The sequence below is a fragment of the Rhipicephalus microplus genome, chromosome 6 (genome assembly GCF_043290135.1).
Source record: "Rhipicephalus microplus isolate Deutch F79 chromosome 6, USDA_Rmic, whole genome shotgun sequence".
Taxonomy (NCBI): domain Eukaryota; kingdom Metazoa; phylum Arthropoda; class Arachnida; order Ixodida; family Ixodidae; genus Rhipicephalus; species Rhipicephalus microplus.
The window spans coordinates 116,371,142-116,389,976 of record NC_134705.1 but is presented as its reverse complement, the minus strand read 5'-3'; the positions used below and the strand labels follow the sequence as shown (position 1 = coordinate 116,389,976).

Sequence of the window (18,835 nt, the reverse complement as noted above, 5' to 3'; positions counted from 1 at the left end):
TATCTACGCTAAGGTTCGTTTCCTCAATAAGATCCGATTACCTGCTCTAAAGCGAGACTGAATTCCTGTACTTTCCCTCTTAATGCTAGCTCATTGATTGGCTTCTTGCGTGTCAGTTTTTCTCCTTATGTCTTCAAGTCTAGGTGAATTCAAGACCGTACCATCTTATGGTGAATGCATCGTACCTTGCCAACCACTTCCACATGCTGCGCGATGCCAGGGTGTGCACTCATTATGAATTCAATTTCTTTCTTATTTTCGCCATTAGGGCTCCTCCATGTCCACTTACGGTTTCCTCGTTTTCGGTAGAAGGTATTCAAAATCCGTAAATTATTGCGTTCTGTGAATTTACTAGTAGCTCTCCTCTGGTATTTCTAGTACCGATGCCATAATCTCCTACTGCCTGGTCTCCAGCCTTTTTCTTCCCTACCTTTGCATTAAAGTCTCCAGTCACTGTAGTATACTGTGTCTTTACCTTACTCATTGCCGATTATACGTCTTCATAGGAGCTTTCAACTGAAGCGTCATCATGGCTGGATGTAAGCGCGTAAGCATGTACCACCTTCATCTTGTATCTCTTATTGAGTTTAATTACGATACCTACCACCCTTTCATTATTGCTATAGTATTTATTTATGTGTTCAGCTATGTTTCTGTAAATAAAGAACCCCACTCCCAGTTCTCTTCTGTCAGCCAAGCCCCGATAGCAAAAGACGTGCCCATTGAGTAGCACCATATAGGCCTCATCTGTCCTCCTAACCTCACTGAGCCCTATTATATCCCATTTAACACCCATTAGCTTCTCGAATAGTACCGCTAGATTTGCCTCACTAGATAAGGTTCTAGTTTTAAACGTTACCAAGTTAAGGTTGCAAAGGCGGCCTACGCGGATCCAGAGATTATTAGCACCCTCTGCTGCGTTGCAGATCTGACCGCCGCCGTGGTCTGTTGCTTCGCAGCGGCTCGGGACTGCGGGCCGTTAGGTAATTGACGTTTGAATATGGGAGGTAGTGGCCAGATACTGCACCAGGGCGACCAATGCTTCTCTGGTGACTTTGGAGTATATAGCACGCATTGAGGCCATAAATGTGTCTTTAGAGGCGGGGTTTGTACAGTGCTTCTGTGTTTCATCTTTTTAGTATTTCTGTCAAAAACTATCGAAAAGCTATCGAAAACATTACTCTGTATTTGATGAAGATCTAAAATACAAGGTGGAAGAAGATAACTTACGCCACCTATAATGTAGTATGCCAAAGAGGCTCAGTTGAAAATGCCTCTGAATATATACACGAGAAATAGAAAGAGTAGCTTGCTTTAAAGAAACTAAGAAGCACTTTCAGCGGGAGTTTCGTGCCCAGAGAACGAAGAAAATTAGTTCGGTACGGGCAATTCAGTTTGATATAAATAAGCTAATTAATTATTCACCTTGCAAGGTACTTTCCATAAGTTTGTAACACAAAGGAAATATTTGCGAAGCGAATATATGAATAAATTGCTCATCACGCACTTCAATCTGTTGATATTCATCTTTTACAAAAACATTACAAAAACGAAACAGAGCAGCGAACGCCTGCAATTCCAAGATAACATCAAACGATTGTTCAGCATTCTCTCCCTTTCTTTTTCAGTAAATGAAACTCAACTATGAAAAATCAATAATGTGCTGCTCTATGGCACATGCAGCTAATAGAGCGCATACGCAAGTGCTTTCAGGAAACATGTTACCTGCTTAATACTAAGCGGAGCAGAAGTTTGTCCCGCTGCAGAATCAGTCAAGTCCGATGACGCTTTCGCAGTCGCCAAATGCACCAAAAAAATTATTCTCAATACGGACGGGCTCCTCATGTCGTAGATACCAGAACAATAACCAATATGTTGTTTCGACAACGCAACTGCCAACCGCTCTAAATATCGATGAAGAAATAGAAATTTGAGAGGGTCTCAGCGCGTAGCTCTTTATTTCGTATAACAGAGTTCACTTTCTTTTATTTGACGCTGTAGGAAGGTCACTTGTCTCATACTCCGCTTTGAAATTTGTGGTTAAAAGATCGTGTCATGTCTGTATTAAAAAGGGACCCGATGTTAAGCTTATAAAAATAACGAAAACGTTCCGCATGATAAATGTCATTGACATATACTGTCTCACAGGCGCCGAAACTGGCTAAGACACCTATGACTAAGACACATCGAACTGTGTACATTTATGCATCACTGCATCGTCCCTTGGTACCAACGGCATTTAATGGAATTCATGGCACCAACAGCATTTATTATGACCTACTAAAGACCCCAGTGTTTGGCACCAATCGAAAGGCTCGAGTACTTTTACACAAAAGGTTCATTACAAACACTACTGAAATACGTGCTCAAAATTATTATAACCTTAAATCATGCTCAGTAGATAGACGTTCATACACCTTAGTGCGCGGTCACTATAGCAACTTTGTCTCTTAGGTGTCAAGTTATAGTATTGGTTGGTTGATTGATTGATTTGTGGGGTTTACCGACACCAAACCATCATTTCATTATGACAGGCGCCGTAGTGGAGGGCTTCAAAAATTTTGACCACCTGGGGTTCTTTAAGTCAAGTTATACTATGCGGATAGTTTGTGGTTGAGGGAAATGAAAAGAACGCTAATCTGCCCTACGATTTTATTAAACGCGAAGCATATCTTAGCATTGTTCGCCGAATTTCAGAGTATCTATCTATCTATCTATCTATCTATCTATCTATCTATCTATCTATCTATCTATCTATCTATCTATCTATCTATCTATCTATCTATCTATCTATCTATCTATCTATCTATCTATCTATCTATCTATCTATCTATCTATCTATCAATGAATCTATCTATCTATCTCTCTATCTCTCTATCTACATCTCTATCTCTCTATCTATCTCGCAGCCTACGACTTTTAGCTCTTCTGGCCGTTTCGTTAATGGTACCGATACGAAATTCGGTAAATCATAACATGACTGTATTACAAGCTTAATTATGACTATCATGACTATCATGACAAGCCTCACATTAGGCCGCGTTCACATTGAGCATTCCGGCCGCCGAAAGTGCTCCGAATCCGGTTCGGCGGCAGCGAGATCCGCCGAAAGGGCCCTCTCCGTGCCGATCGCTCTAGGTCTGATTTTTGCGGCATCTGCAGCCGAATCGGTCACCGTGGACCAGTAGGAGCGCTAATCAAGAAATTTTGAAAAATTGCGGCCAAGCCCTACTCATTTATTATGCTGCAGTGCACGTAAATGAATGTTGAAACCAACGGGAGTTTAACCTACTCTGTGCGTACTTCGCCTCCGTATTTCGTGAAAGAGGTGACCGAGCTTGCTGTTGGCGTGACCGAGCTTGTTTCGGTCTTGCAGAGCAAAACGAACCCACCAACGCCGCTGGCGTTGGTGGTTTTTCTGCTCTTCGTGCATTACAAGAGAGCCACTTGCCAGCAAAGTAAGCAGTACTGTCTTTTCTTGCTTCTTGCGTACGAGAATTGTCGAAGTATACACCACCGGATAGCGTAGTATCATTTGCGAGCCGCGACAACAACCGGGTGACAGCGCATCCATCCCGCGTTCGCCCCGTAGTAGATGGCATATTTGGCGGCGTGGGGCGCGTCCAGTGCGAACGACACTGCTTTTCGGCGGCAGGGGAATTTCGGTCGCTGTAGAAAGCGGATGTTTCAGTGTGAACTAGGCATTAGGGATACAGTATATTCAAATAAATAATTAAAAATAAATAAGAAATGTAGTCATCAGTGTTATGACTTACAGTCTCTCTTACGGTGGTTTCGTTTACATGACATGTTGCAAAACTGTTATGGTATGACATGACTGCATGGCGAACACACGTTACTGACCCTTACTGGGAAATAATGACATGCATGTCATGTAAAACGCGAGTCATGACTACACGCCACGCTTATGGTGCGCTCACGGTAGTTTCGCTAGCTTCACATATAAAAATTTGGTATTACGGCACGTGAATGAATGACGAACGTATGTGACCAGTGCAAACATAATATTAAATAGATGTATCTCATGTAACAACATCAATAGATGCCACGCTCAAGACGCACTCACGGCCGTTTTGCTAGCTTCACTTATTTCAAATTTGGTAATACGTGACGCGAACGGACGACAAAGGCAAATGACACAACTAAACATGATAATCATGAAAAGCGTGTCATGTAACAACATGACTAGTAAATGCTACATTCATAGTGCGGTCGTGGTCGTTTCGCTAGCTTCACATATACCAATCTTGGTATTACGGGACGTGAATAGATAATAAAGGTATGTGGCTTGTGCGAACTATATAATCTTGACATTCGTGTGATTAAAAACATGAGAACATACCATGCTCACGAAGCGCTCGCGGCTGTTTCGCTAACTTCACATATGCCAAATTCGGTATTACGTGACGTGCATGAATGACGAAGTTAAATCACACGTCCAAACATAATATGCATGATATGCGTGTCATGTAACAACATGGCTACGTGTTACGCTCATGGTGTGCTCACAGCCGTTTCGCTGGCTTCACATACACCAAATTTGTTATTACGGGAGGTGAATAGATAACGAAGGTTTGTGACTGGTGTGAACATGATAATCATGAGATGCTTCTCATGTGACAACATGACTATGTGCCACGCTCATGATGCGCTTGGGACTGTTTCGCTGCGTTCACATATACTAAATTGGTTATCACGTGACGCGAACGCAAGATTAAGGTAAATTACACGTCCAAAAATGATAATCAGGACATGCATGTCACGTAAAACATGACTAGTACTTGCTATACTCATAGCGTGCTTCTGGCTGTTTCGCTAGCTCCACATGTACTAAATTTGGTATCAAGTGACGTGAATAGATGGCGAAGGTAAATGACACGTCAGAACATGATAATCATGACAAGAAAGTCATGTACGGTATGATTTACGTCCACCTCGTAACGCTGTGCTGATTTAAATGTGATATAAACATTTCTCATTCGTGCTTCGTATATCATATCAATTTCCACTGTATGTGGGATCTGCCAATATTTTTCAACATGATGCTTTATGAAGTATTTATTATTTAAGCACTACAACTAATACGCATGTAACAAGAACATCTTAAAAAGCCACCTGTAAGTTTGTTAAGCAACTTCTGCAGTGAAAATACTGGAAAACAGCAGCGTTCTGATTTGCTTCAAATTTTTTTAGCAGGCTTTTTCCTAAACGGAGTCTCTGTTCCGTAGCTTTTAATTAAATAAATTGCTATGTATTTATATGTGTATAACAGCAGACTGTGCTATTACAAACGTAAAACTTTGCAAATGAGTGGCTACCTGGGCTTTTGGTAATGTATTTTTGAAAGAAATACATTTTCTTAAAGCGCAGGGAACGTTTTCAGAAGGAAGATAGAGCTGAGAGATCCCCATTGTCAGAGGAATCTCTCTGAAAACAGTGAAGAGAGCCTTCTTGACTGTATATATATTCCCGGCATCTGTAAATAAAATTGGTTTTAAGCGTGCTCTCTCTCATATCTCTCTGCACAATATCTTCCTTTTGAACACGTTCCCTGCGCACTAAAGATTCATATTTCTTTCAAAAAAGTAAAATTAGGTTCATGCTTCGTGCTCTCAAGAGATACACGGCGATTTTCACAAAACTCACTAAAGCAGTTACCTGAGCTGTTTGGCAATATACATCTAATAGTGATTCTGCCAGCGCTCTGCTTATCGCCTGTTCAACGTTTGTTGTGGTGTGTCATTTTTGCGTAAATTTTTTTCAGTAAGGTTAATCATCGTTTATGAACTCTCAGACATATACATGGTTTTTGGTGTCTCACAATCCCTTGTTCAAATATGTGTTTGTCGACAAAAAATGCCATCACAATTTTCCGTCACAGGGCAAACAGCTGGCAGGGCTAGGAGGCGCACGCCTCGTATCAAGCAAGATGGCCATCTTTAAAGCACACCCTCCACGCTATCTCTCTGGTGATCAATGTATGACACTGAAGCCCTCCGCGCAATGCATACAGCAAGTGGTAAATTTTGTACCTTAATAGCTCACTATTTTCTTTCTGAAGAACCTAGTTCCCGGGGCTGAGTAGTCTATCACCGCACGCTGCGGAGCGAAGGATTACAAGCTTGAATTCAAACTTTGCGGCTTATTTATGTATGTATGTATGTATGTATGTATGTATGTATGTACGTACGTACGTATGTATCTATGTATGTACGTACGTACGTACGTACGTATGTATGTATGTATGTATGTATGTACGTACGTACGTACGTATGTATGTATGTATGTACGTATGTATGTATGTATGTATGTATGTATGTATGTATGTATGTGTGTATGTATGTATGTATGTATGTATGTATGTATGTATGTATGTATGTATTTATGTATGTATGTATGTATGTATGTATGTATGTATGTTACTATTAGCCAGACTACGCCTACTGTAGGCCAGAGGCCTCACCTAAATTCCTTCAATCAATCCTGTCTTTTGGTTTCTGCTGCCACGTGATACCAGCAAACGTATTCTTACTATCTCCCACCTAACGTTCGGTCCCACACCCCTCCATTCACGCTTTTGCGTTCTCTTAGAATACAGTCGTTTGCCCTCAATGATCAGTAGTTACCTTGCCTACGCGCTGCGTGCCCGGCCTATGCCCACTTCCTATTATTTATTTGCGAGATGGTATTCTTAACCCTCATTCACCCACATACCCACTGTGCTCTGTTTCTGTCTCTGAAGCTTCCACTCATCATTTTCCTTTATATCGCTCGCTGCGTCGTCCTGAATTTAAGGTAAACCGTAATGTTCCTTGAATGATTACCAGTGTTAGGCTATGATTCATTACATGGAAATTCTAGCCGAGTGTGCTCCCCCGCCTCTTGATTCTTCTAGTTATTTCAATCTCATGTTTCGGCTCCACGTTTGGTACACCTATCATTCGTAGACATATCCCATTACAGCTTGCAGCATCCCGGAACTTATTTCAAAGTGCTGCTCGGAGATTGGCGCACTGCACTTTAGATATCTGCACATTATTTTCAGACGTGTGTCCTGTTCTCTGTGCGCAGTTCAGTGCAATAATTAGCTCCAGTTCATTCCTGTCGTTACCCATCAAGAAAATGTGGTCAATTACTCGGAGGTTACTAAGGCACTCTCCCTTAGCTCTGATCCCTCACTCCACCGTAGTTGCACAGTTTTGCATGAGTGCAGATATTTCACCAGATCAAATACCCCTTATTAATTTATGAAGGCTCTCTGTAGCTGCTGGTCATATGCCCTTCATTTTTTATCATCTGAATGATAGTATAGATGCAGTTTTTCGATGAGGAGTTTGTACGAAATCCTGCTTAGTACATTCGTTGATGGGATTCATGTGTCGTCGTAGTTTTATTATCATTATTTTTGTGAATAGCGTCTTTACAAAGGACCGTAAGATGACCAACCTTTGATTTTTCAAGTCCTTGGCCCCACCTTTTGATTTAACGTTATGTTGGCATTGTTATGAGATTTGGGTATCCTTCACATAAAGAGACATGTCGCATACCGGCTGACCAGTTTTCCGCTAAGGTGGTGACCTTTTGTTCTGGGCTTGAAAACAGTGAATTCTTAGGTCGGGGAAAGACCAAGAAAAAAAAAGAATTTAGGAAGCTTTTTACATTAAGGAAGGGGGAAACAGTTGCGTCAGTGACTCGTGAGTGACCACTGACCAGTTCACTAAGGAGATGAGTTTTCTAGACAGTGTCATATTTCATTAAAGATGTGTTTTATGTAACGCATGCCTCCTTCACGCATGCGCGAAGTGTTTGTCGGTGCGTAAATGTGTGTAAATGTTTTCTTTCGAAGCATGCTTTCATCATCATTTGACAATCAACAAGGGGAAGACACGATCGTGTGGAGCTCCCAAGAAAAAAATTTCATCATGCAGTGGGTATCAAACTAGTATGATGATGCTCAGGATGTCTATGTAGATATGAGGAAAAATTTTAAAAAAAATTTTGCGTATATAAACCACCAATAAAATGCTCGTGACGAGCCATTCATGTTGCATGGCTTGAGGTGCCTACAAATGTTAATTATTGGAAGTAGAATGCATAAGGAACATGAATCCTATAAGCTTGAGCTTTTAAATGCCTACGATTTCATGCCAGATCAAAGCAGTTATTTTTTGATCGTGAACAATTCCGCTGACGAGGCTAAATGAGTAAGAGTCATCAACTCTGCTTCGCATTAAAGAAGGGTGAAGAGTCACCCTCCGTTGAAGGGTCATGTGTGACGTGTACAAAAAGTAGTACTCTGGAAATTTCAAAAAGGGCATTGAGTTGTCATCTCTCTGAATGTCGACGCTTCTTTCGTGCCTGCTGAGCACGTGCTATATAAAATCCTAAAACGTAAATTTTGCTAGAGGCGGTAATGTCAAATAAAGTTGTGGTATCGTACTCGTACAATACATATGTACCTCTGTATAAGTAGGCAGAACTTGGAGTTTTAAATGCAAAGCATTTCTAACCAAACTTCAGCGACTTTGAGCGTATCTATCTATCTATCTATCTATCTATCTATCTATCTATCTATCTATCTATCTATCTATCTATCTATCTATCTATCTATCTATCTATCTTTCTATCTATCTATCTATCTATCTATCTATCTATCTATCTATCTATCTATCTATCTATCTATCTATCTATCGATCCGCCTACGACTTTTAGCTCTCCTGGCCGTTTCAATAATGGTATTGACACCAAACTTGGTATGGCATAACGGGACTGTATGAAGAACGTATTTGACTTGTCATAATCTGAAAATGATGACATGGATGGCATGAACGTCATGATTCACATTTCATGGTCCTGCAGCTCTTGCGATGGTTTCATTCGCGTCGCATGTTTTAAAACTGGTAGGGTATGGCATGATTGCATAGTGAACACAAGCGACAGACCATAGGTTGAAAGTCATGACATGCGGGTCATGTAACAAGATGATTACATGCCGCGGTCATGATGCACTCGCGGCCGTTTCGCTAGCATGACATTTACCAAATTTAATATTACAGTACGTGAATGAATGACTATTGTGACTGGTGCAACATGATAATCATGAGATGTGTGTCATGCAACAACTTGACTACATGCCCCATTCATGATGCTTCACGGCCGTTTCGCTAGCTTCACTTATACCGAACTTGGTATTACGAAACGTGAACGTATGACGAAGGTATCATATTGGTGCAAGCATGGTAAACATGAGACGCGTGTCATGTATAGCTACGCTCATGACGCACTCACGGCCGTTTTGCTAGCTTCTCACGTACCAAACTCGGTATTACGTGACGCGAACGGACGACATAGGTAAATGACACATCCAACCATGATAATCACGACATGGGTGTCCTGTGACAACATGAATACATGCCACACTAATGATGCGCTTACGGTTGTTTAGCTAGCTTCACATGTGCCAAATTTGGTAGTACGTGACGCTAATGAATGACGAAGATATGTGACTGGTGCGATTATGATGATATTGAGATGCGTGTCATGTGAGAACATGACTTCATGCCACAGTCAAGGCGTCAATACGTTTCGACGTCACGAGGAGCCCGTGCTCACCAGCGTTCTTTCGGCGCGTCACGCCGGCGTTGCCACTCCAGGCGCCGGTCCTGCCATACACCAGCAGGCGCGCGCCACGCTGCGTTGCTTTGACGCATGCACGTTTCAGGGCGTCCGGCGTCCTTTTGTCTTGAAAAGAGGGAGACCCAGTGTTGTCTGGGTAACGCATCGGCGCGAAATGAAGCATGTCGTATTTCTCACCGGTTGAAGTCCTGCCGCGCCGAAGGACGGTAGTCGCGCCGGGCGTAAGACTATAGGAACCCGGCAATGCAGTTTACGAGATCTGATTGTAGTACCAGAACACACAGCCTAGCGAGCAGGCGCAGCAAAACCAAGTCTTCCAATGCGTAGCCTTGCGAGTAGACGCAGCAAAGCTGCACTTGCATGTGCATAATATTATATATTTTAGTTGTGAGCAGGGAGGTCAAGGCTGATTATGTACGCGCCCAGGAAACTTTTGAAAACGCGCCAAAAGGCATTCACACTTCAGCGTCTTAATGGTTTCATTGGTTCAGCGAGAGTTTCATTTGCTTGGTATCCCTGGCAGTCGGTACCAACAATGCTGAGGCGGCCCAAAAAGCTTCTTCGCGCCCTCTGGTCTATTGTCGGGTGCATATAAGTACTCGCGTTTCGCTAACGTAGCGTCGCTGTGCCCAGCATGCGCGCGCGTCAACGCTACCTTGGAGTTTAATGGGCCCTTCATCATGCGTTCGCGGCCGTTTTGCTAGCTCCATATATACCAAATTTGGTTTTTAGTTAACGCTTTCGGTTTTTAGTTAACGCGCACGCTGCAATCCCCAATAGCAGCCATTGGCATGTACATTGAGCACTATCTGACAAGAAAGGGTTGCTACGTTATACTCGCTGGGTGTAACCTCCTTAGTTTTAGAAAGGTTTAGCGAGCATTGAGCCACAGTGTCTTGAATACAATGAAATAGTATATACCATGAACTTGAGGTGGTTAAACGTGGGAAGTAAATATGAAGCGCAAACCGTAAGAAAGTAAAAGCCGAATTCTCCTGTCTCTCATTTCCCATTAGCAGCCGTTCGCATGTACATTGAGCGCTATCTGACTGGAAAAGTTTGCTACGTTATACTCGCTGGGCGTAACCTCCTTGATTTTAGAAAGGTTTAGCGAGCGTTGGGCCGCAGTGCCATGAATACAGCGAACTAGTATATACTGAGGGCGAAACGGTTCGGCGCCGCTTCTGCGCCGCTTCTAAGCCTGCGCGTCGCGGCAGTGCCTTCCAACACGGGCACCGGCGGTAAGAACGCTCTCGCCCGAAAGAAGCAAGAAAACTGTGTGTGTGCCCCAATTGAGGGGCAGGTGTAGTAGAACCTTCAGTGCGGAACATTAAAGTTCTGTTATCGCACATCTGGTGACCCGGAAAACGAATGTACCGCACCGCCATGGCCGACAAACAAACGCTTGCTGCCCTTCATCAACAAGTACAACAACTGCAACAACAACTGCAGGCCCAGCAGCAAGTGATCCAGAACCAAGAGCAGCATCTCCAGGAAAAGCAGCCGCGGAATGAAAATGAAGCACTCTCGTCCGACGACCGTGCACCGCCCACTTGGGCCACGCCCCCCAAAACTTCGCTCCAGCGGTCCCTGCCATCTCGGGCGCCTCCATTTTACCGTTAGGGGCAGAGGCGCTTGACGTGTGGTTCGCTCAAGTCGAGGCGCAGTTTTGCACGGCACGCATCACCCGGAAACGAACGCGCTATGACTACGTCGTCGCCCATCTAGACTCTCGTTATGCGGCTGAGGTTCGCGATATACTTGCAAATCCAGCGGCTGATGACCATTACCTATACCTGAAGAGGGAGCTGACCCACCGGCTTTCGCTTTCACAATACGAAAAGGTGCGTCACCTACTCCAGCACAAAGAACTCGGTGACCGCAAGCCATCGCAGCTCCTGCGTTACATGCGTGACCTCTTCGGCAGCACCCGGTCGACGACACCCTCCTCCGTATCAACTTGCTTTAGCGTCTACCCTCACATGCGCAGGCCTCTTTTCATGACAAAAGGACGCCGGACGCGCTGAAACGTCACATGCGCAGACCCCAGGCACGCTTGGCGCCGCCGTCGTCACTTTTCTTGGCCATGAAATCTCTTCAGAAGGAACTAGACGCTTGCCTGACCGCATCCTGGCCCTTCAAAATTGTGAGCTCCCTGCCACAGCGAAAGACCTCCGCCATTTCCTGGGCATGTTCAACTCGCTTCATGCCCAAAGCGGCCACATATCAGGCCCCTCTCCATGATGCGTTGGCAGGTCAACGCGGCAACCATACTGTCACTCGGACTCCAGGTGCAGGCGAATCTGCCGCTGAACCAGCTCTCTCACATCGTCGATCAAGTCGTCAAGATTCCATTGCCAGCATCGCTTCTCACCGTCAACGCCGCTGACACCCGACAGTCCTGCAGCGAGCTCGCGCGCCATGTCGGCGAAATCACTCGTCAGCTGGACCAAATTCGAAGACGCCTGGATCAAAGCGCGAAGCTGCATTCACAAAAACGCTCCCAAAGCCAAGACAACAACGCCGTTTCCTCGCACGGAAATGATAACGGCCCCTGATACTTCCATCGCCACTTCGGGGACAAAGCCCGGAAATGTCAACCACCTCTCTCAGCTGGACGTCAGGGAACTTCAACGGCAGCCCGCAGAGACGGCCGCGAACTGCCAAATTAGAGGTTGTCGCATATTTGTCACCGACTAAGTCACAAAGCGGCGGTTCTTGGTCGACTGTGGCTCCGACATCTGTTGCTTTCCCCGAACCTTCCTGCGTGACAAGCGTCCTTGCACGTCCTTTGAGCTCAGTGCGGCAAACCATTCGACCATCAAGACCTACGGCTCGCTCCGCTTTAACATCAACTTCAAAAACCTGTGTCGAGATTTTCCACGAAATTTCGTCATCGCCGACGTCGCAGAGCCGATCATCGGCTCCAAATTATTGGCGTACTACAATCTTCTACATGACTGCCGATATGACCGACTTATCGATGCTACAACAGCCCTCTCCACACCGGGCCAACGTGCGACCACCCAAGAGCCTAATGTCTAGGCACTAACCATTGGGAAGCAGTTGCCATACCATGACATGTTTGCAGAATTTCCCGACCTGACTCGACCTAGCGGGCGTCCGCGAGAGGTGCGCCACTCAACTGTGCACTACATTCGTACTACTCCCGACCCCTCGGTCTCATACCGCGCCAGTCGGATAGCCCCGGACCGCCTACAAATCGCACAGGCTGAATTCGTAGCCACGCTCCACGAATGTACTGCCCGCTGCTCGGAGGAACCTCACGCCTCACCGCTTCTTCTGCTACCAAAGAAGACCAATGGCTGGCCCCTCTGCGGAGATTATCGCGCCCTTAATGCCCGCACCATCCCCGTTAGGTACCCCGTCCATCATATACAGTACTTTGCTCACCGCTTGGACGGCAGCACTATCTTCTCAGTGGTGGACCTCATGAAGGCCTGCACACAAATTCCTGTAAACCCGAATGATGTCCCAAAGACCGCAATTATCACGCCTTTCGGCCTATTCCAATTCCCTTTCAGTAGCTTTGGTCTCCGCAACACGGAGCAAACCTTTAAAGGCTTCATCGATGACGTCGTCCGCGGCTTGGACTTCTGTTTCGTCTACCTAGACGACCTCTTGATTTTCTCCCGCAACAAAACGGAACATCGCTAACACCTTTGTCAGCTGTTACAGCGTCTCAACGAACATGGCTTACTCATAAACGTTCAAAAGAGCACGCTCGGCGCCCCCGTCGTCAGGTTTCTTGGCCATGAAATCTCTTTAGAAGGAACTAGACCCTTGTCTGACCGCATCCTGGCCCTTCAAAATTACGCGCTGCCTGCCACAGCGAAAGACCTCCGCCGTTTCCTGGGCATGTTCAACTCGCTTCGTGCCTAAAGCGGCCACATATCAGGCCCCTCTCGATGATGCGTTGGCCTGCTAATGCGGCAACCATCCTGTCACTTGGACCCCAGCCTTACCGTAAGCGTTCGAAGACTGCAAAACTGCCCTCTGCAACGCTACGCTGCTCTCCCATTCCAAGCCAGAGGCGCCCTTGGGTCTTTTCACAGATGCCTCTAGCACCACCGTCGAAGTCTCTCTGATGCAGCGTGTGGGCAACAACTGGTGCCCCTTGGGGTTCTTCTCGAAGAAACTCTCTTATTCTAAGCCGCTCCCACCTTCCGGCAGCATCAGCGATGCAGCTTCGCCATCTGCGGAGGCGGCCTGGCCAGCCTACTACAGAGAGCTCCTTGCCATCTACGAAGCAGTCCAACACTTTTGCCACAACCTCAAGGCACAGCACTGCACAATATACACCGACCATATACCTATCACTTACGCCGTCTCCCAACGCCGCGAAAAACTTCCACCGGTCCAGCAGAACCAGCTGTCCTTCATTGCTCAATTCACCACAGATATCCACCACATCAGCGGAAAGGAAAACGTGGTCACCAACGCACTCTCTCGCGTCTCGGCTGTTAAGCTACGAACCGTTAAAGCCGACGCCCTCGCCGAACCTCAGAATAGGGACACCGAACTCCAGCAGCTCCTCGAGAAGGGCTCTTCACTTTTAGTGCGAAAAGTTACCATCCCTAGGTCAAAGGATGCCCTCTACTGGGATATATCAACAGGACGAGTGAGACCATACGTCCCTTCTTTGCATTGCCGAAGCCTCTTCAACCAGTTACACAACCTCAGTCATCCCGGCATCCGGGCTTCTACACGCCTCGTGACTGACCGCTACGCGTGGCCCTCAATGCAACGGGACTGCCGCACTTGGGCACGTGCATGCATTCAATGCCAGCGCGCCAAAATCACCCGGCACGTCACATCGCCACTCGGAGAATTCCCCCTTCCGACGGAACGGTTCCAGCACATCCACATTCACTCTTGGTCTGCGCGCAATTTTCAAGCCAGACATTCAAGCCATGCCCGCGGAATTCATCTACGGGGAGCCGCGTCGCCTACTTGGAGAACTCCTCTCCGCTCCGACCTCTGATGTAATTAGCTCGCACCCTGCAGACTTCGTCGCTCGACTCGGTCGCACAATGGGCGCGCTGTGCCCCTCACCAGTGGCTCGCCACACCAAGCTGACCCCGTTAGTCTTTAAGGACCTGACAACATGCTCGCATGCCTTCCTCCGCGACGACATCGTACGCGCACCTTTCCAGGCGCCTTACTCCGGACCTTACAAAGTCATCTGTCGCTACGACAAAACATTCACCCTGCAAATCAGTGGAAAGAATGTACGCGTTTCCATCGACCGCCTAAAGCCATCATACATCCTTTCCCAGGAGCGTAGCAACCACCGCACGCCTCCCATAATTCGCCGACAAAAGCCCGCAACACCTAGGCTCGCACCCTACACCACCCGCCTTGGATGCCAGGTGCGGGTCCCCAAACCTCTTCAGCCCTGACGGCTCCTATCTGCGTGGGGGGGGGGGGGGGGTGGGAGGGTGGCGGCGAAACGGTTCAGCGCCGCTTCTGCGCCACTTCTACGCCTGCGCCTCGCGGCAGTGCCTCCAAACACGGGCGCCAGCGATAAGGACGATATGCCCGAAAGAAGCAAGAAAACTGTGCGTGTGCCCGATTGAGGGGCAGTTGTAGTAGAACCTTCAGTGCGGAACATTAAAGTTATGTTATCCCTCAATACCATGAACTCGAGGTGGTTAAAGGTGGGAAGTAGACCCGAAGCGCAAGCCGTCAGAACGTCAGAAAGTGTGCGTGGGCCACCTCTCGTTTACTTCTTAGAATGTACGCTGGATGGCGGTGCTTCTTTATGAGAAACATATGATGAAAAGATGCGAGATGGTGGTACTTGAAGTGTTGAATAGATGGAGGAACGGACACACAGATAGATGCATGGATGGACGCATGAACGGACGCAGGGGCGGACGCATGGACGGACGCACGAACAGACGCACGCACGGACGGGCGGATGAATGCATGAACGGTCACACAGACGGATGCATCGATGGATGGAAGCAAGAACGAATGGACGGACGAATGCTTCACCCCACGCTCCTTCAGACACTCCGTGGATATGCTGCCAATTTTTTTTAGAGTATGACTTGGTAAATATTTAGGGGGTATTTCCGAACAATATTCAATTTATTTGTTGGGTTTGAACGTCCGAAAACTACCATACGATTATGAGAGACGCCTTAGTGGAGGGATCCGGGAATTTCAACCGTCTGATGTTCTTTCACGTGCACATAAATCTAAGCACACGATGGTCACGCAATCTCAATTGATCGAAAATGCGGCGGCCACAGCCGGGATTAGATTCTGTGACATGAGAGTTAGCAGCCGAGTGCCTTAACTACTAGACTACCGCGGTGGGCTATCTCCAGTCACTTTTCGGGCTCTTTATAGGTCAGACATTCATCGTACCTTCCAAAGAGAATTGGCAGTGAATGCCATTGACGGCGAAAGTGGAAATTATACTGAACGCACGTGCCACGCTTTGCATTCGGAACAGGTCTCTAACTTTACTAGCCTTGCCCTAAAAGAAAAATAAAATATTGAATTATCTAACTTTAGGTATGTTGCTATTTTGCCACTTTGATATCTTCACAAAAACAATATTGGATTCTACTTCGGCCCGGAATATCCAAATGCACTATGAGTAATAAGCTGCAGCACTTTATTACACATCCCAAAATACACATTATCTTTTGAGTATGTGTCTGTAAAGTTGAAGTGCTTGAGTGCACAGTCATTGAGCAGATTGTGCTGCTGGAGCATTAGAATGATAGGTTACTTGCACGAGACATCGAACATGTATGTTCGCTCAGTGTGAGTGTTTAGTGTCGATTTTTCTTTTTGTGGGCATACTGAACAAATCCGAAGTGTAAGATTTCAACCCTCTTCAAAAAAAAACTTCCCGTTGTGCCAACACAATATATGATGGTGGTTACGCAGATGTTTTGCAACTTGCATACACAAATATTTTTTATATATTCTTTGCCATGAGAGCCAAGAGGGAAAGGTTTACTTAGACAAACAATCTCTGAATACGTACGTCTTTATGGTAGTACATCCTTCTAGAAAAGCATGGTGCAATACCGCTAGCACCCGATGTCGAGCTTACTGCCAAATATCGGAAAGGTGGTCGATAGTGGAAGAAATGTTAAAGATGACGATAAAAATGACAAACGTTTATAATGTCGCTGGCATTATATTCATCGGTAACAACTAAAGAATGTGCTAGAAACCTTACTGAATAGCCGTGAACGACTTAAAACTTATGTAAAGCTACATCTGCGCCGAGGTTTAGCACAAAGCCATCGTGCGTGTGCAAAGATATGCAAAATTAGCTCATGAGCTGCATTCAGCGTCAATATACAATATTTGTCGCCGATAGTATTCGTTGGTAGCGTTTGCAAAGTTCGTAAAATATGTTCGCATTGTTTTCTTATTACACCAAACATCCATGAAGAGGTAAAAAGAAGATGCATAGTGTCTCTAAGGCCTACAAGGTAAAAATGGCTAAGCAAATAAAAGGTACGTCTTGCGCTGCGAAATAGTAATGTAAATTATAGATAAAGTTAAAAATGTAACGGGCAGAAACATTGGCCAGATATATCCTCGTATATTACCTGATCAAAGAGTTCTCCTTTATGCACGTGCCATAAAACAGCAGGCTAGCACAACAGCAAGCCTCGGCAGCTGAATATCAGGTGTCACTGCCACCACATTCAGTTGAAAAACATATTGCTTTTTTTTCTCTACCAGTTTTGATATTACACGCTACGTGGTAGCGGCGCGTAGATGCAGCTCATTGACCACTTGCAAAATGAAGTTTGATACTATAATTTACAGAGATATATGAATTGCGGTTCGAACTATTTATATGAGCTATGAATCTCTGTGCCATGGTTCATGCACCACGACAAGTGGGCATGCAACAACAAGTTCGGTTCGCCACCGCATGTGTATAGATACATACGAGACAAGCAGTGGACTGGGTGGCCTTCCCTCATAAGGTGCCTATGAATACTGAGGATGCCATCCGCGTAGGCCATAAAATGTCTGTGTTGTTTTTTCGTTATATGTTGTGTTAAAGGGAACTCTGCCATTTTTTCGATATACACTGATTTCAATCAAACTTTGAACATGTGTTCTCGTCGCTACCATAGTGATATGTGACCAAATGATCCAACAGGAAGTCATTTAGGTTTTAGAAAACAAGCTTTAAAATTGGTAGCTGATTTTGGAACCACACTTGTAAACGTGAGCCACCCTGTTATATGACGTAAGGGACTATTTCTCAAACACCCCCGCCTTCCCCAGAAGACGGATGTGCGCGAAGAACGAGTGCTCTTCTCAGTTCCCTGGATAATTGCCGTACGTGGCGGGTCGTTGGTGGGACATGGACGAAGCTGTGCGGCGAGCGCGTTGAAGACGCTTGGCTCAGCTTGATTGGCTCGCGTCTCGTTGTTGTTACCCGCGCACCGTCTGCATCCTCGAACGCGATCGGACGCATTGACGCGTGCAGACACAGATGGACACATAGACGGATGAATGCTTTGCCCTACTCATCATAATTTACTTTGTGCATATGCACTCAGTTTTTATGTATAGAACGAATTCAAAGCTTCTCGCTTCTACTGCAATATAGGGGGCTCTGTGCAGTATTAGCTCGAGCCGGGCTCACTGCTGAATAAATGCTACATGCAAGGTATCTTTGTTGGAAGCGGTACATATGATTACTACACGTCTCTGGATCTTCGCATTAGATGCCACTTTCCCCCAGCCAGGATATATGAGGCCAGACTTAAGTTTCCCCAGTCGGCATCAGTTCCATCTTCCATTGCAAAGATTTTGTTGAGAAGTTATCGAAACGCTAAAGGTCCTTGTTTACATATTGTGCTAAAAATTATTTGTCTGTCAAATGGAGAATCATTGGGCTCGTTGTTGACACCTTTTAAACAACAAGCACTATAAATTCACAAACATTCAATGTGAAATAAGAGGGTTAAATAGTAGTGAGCTCGTTGCTGAAAGTAGAATGCCCATTGATTGATTGATAATATATATCTGGTGTAAATTGTTTCAAAACCACTATATGAATATGAGAGACGCTGTAGTGAAGGGCAACAGAAATTTAGTCCACCTGGGGTCCTTTACTGTGTACCCAAATCTGAGCACACGAGCCTACAGCATTTTT

At 45.6% G+C, this 18,835-nt stretch overlaps 1 protein-coding gene across 5 annotated transcripts in view; it reads right to left on the bottom strand.

The window, feature by feature from the left end:
- The window catches only part of LOC142765437 (uncharacterized), a 64,607-nt gene extending 62,638 nt beyond the window's left edge, over positions 1 to 1,969 (bottom strand). For 2 of the 5 annotated variants that reach the window (XR_012884252.1, XM_075866462.1), the window contains exon 1: positions 1,726 to 1,965. The gene's annotated coding sequence lies outside the window, so the exon portion shown is untranslated. Of the gene's footprint in view, positions 1 to 1,725 lie in introns of all 5 variants that reach the window. The other 3 variants (XR_012884250.1, XR_012884251.1, XM_075866464.1) reach the window with 3 other exon arrangements.
- Between the last annotated feature and the right edge of the window lie 16,866 nt (positions 1,970 to 18,835).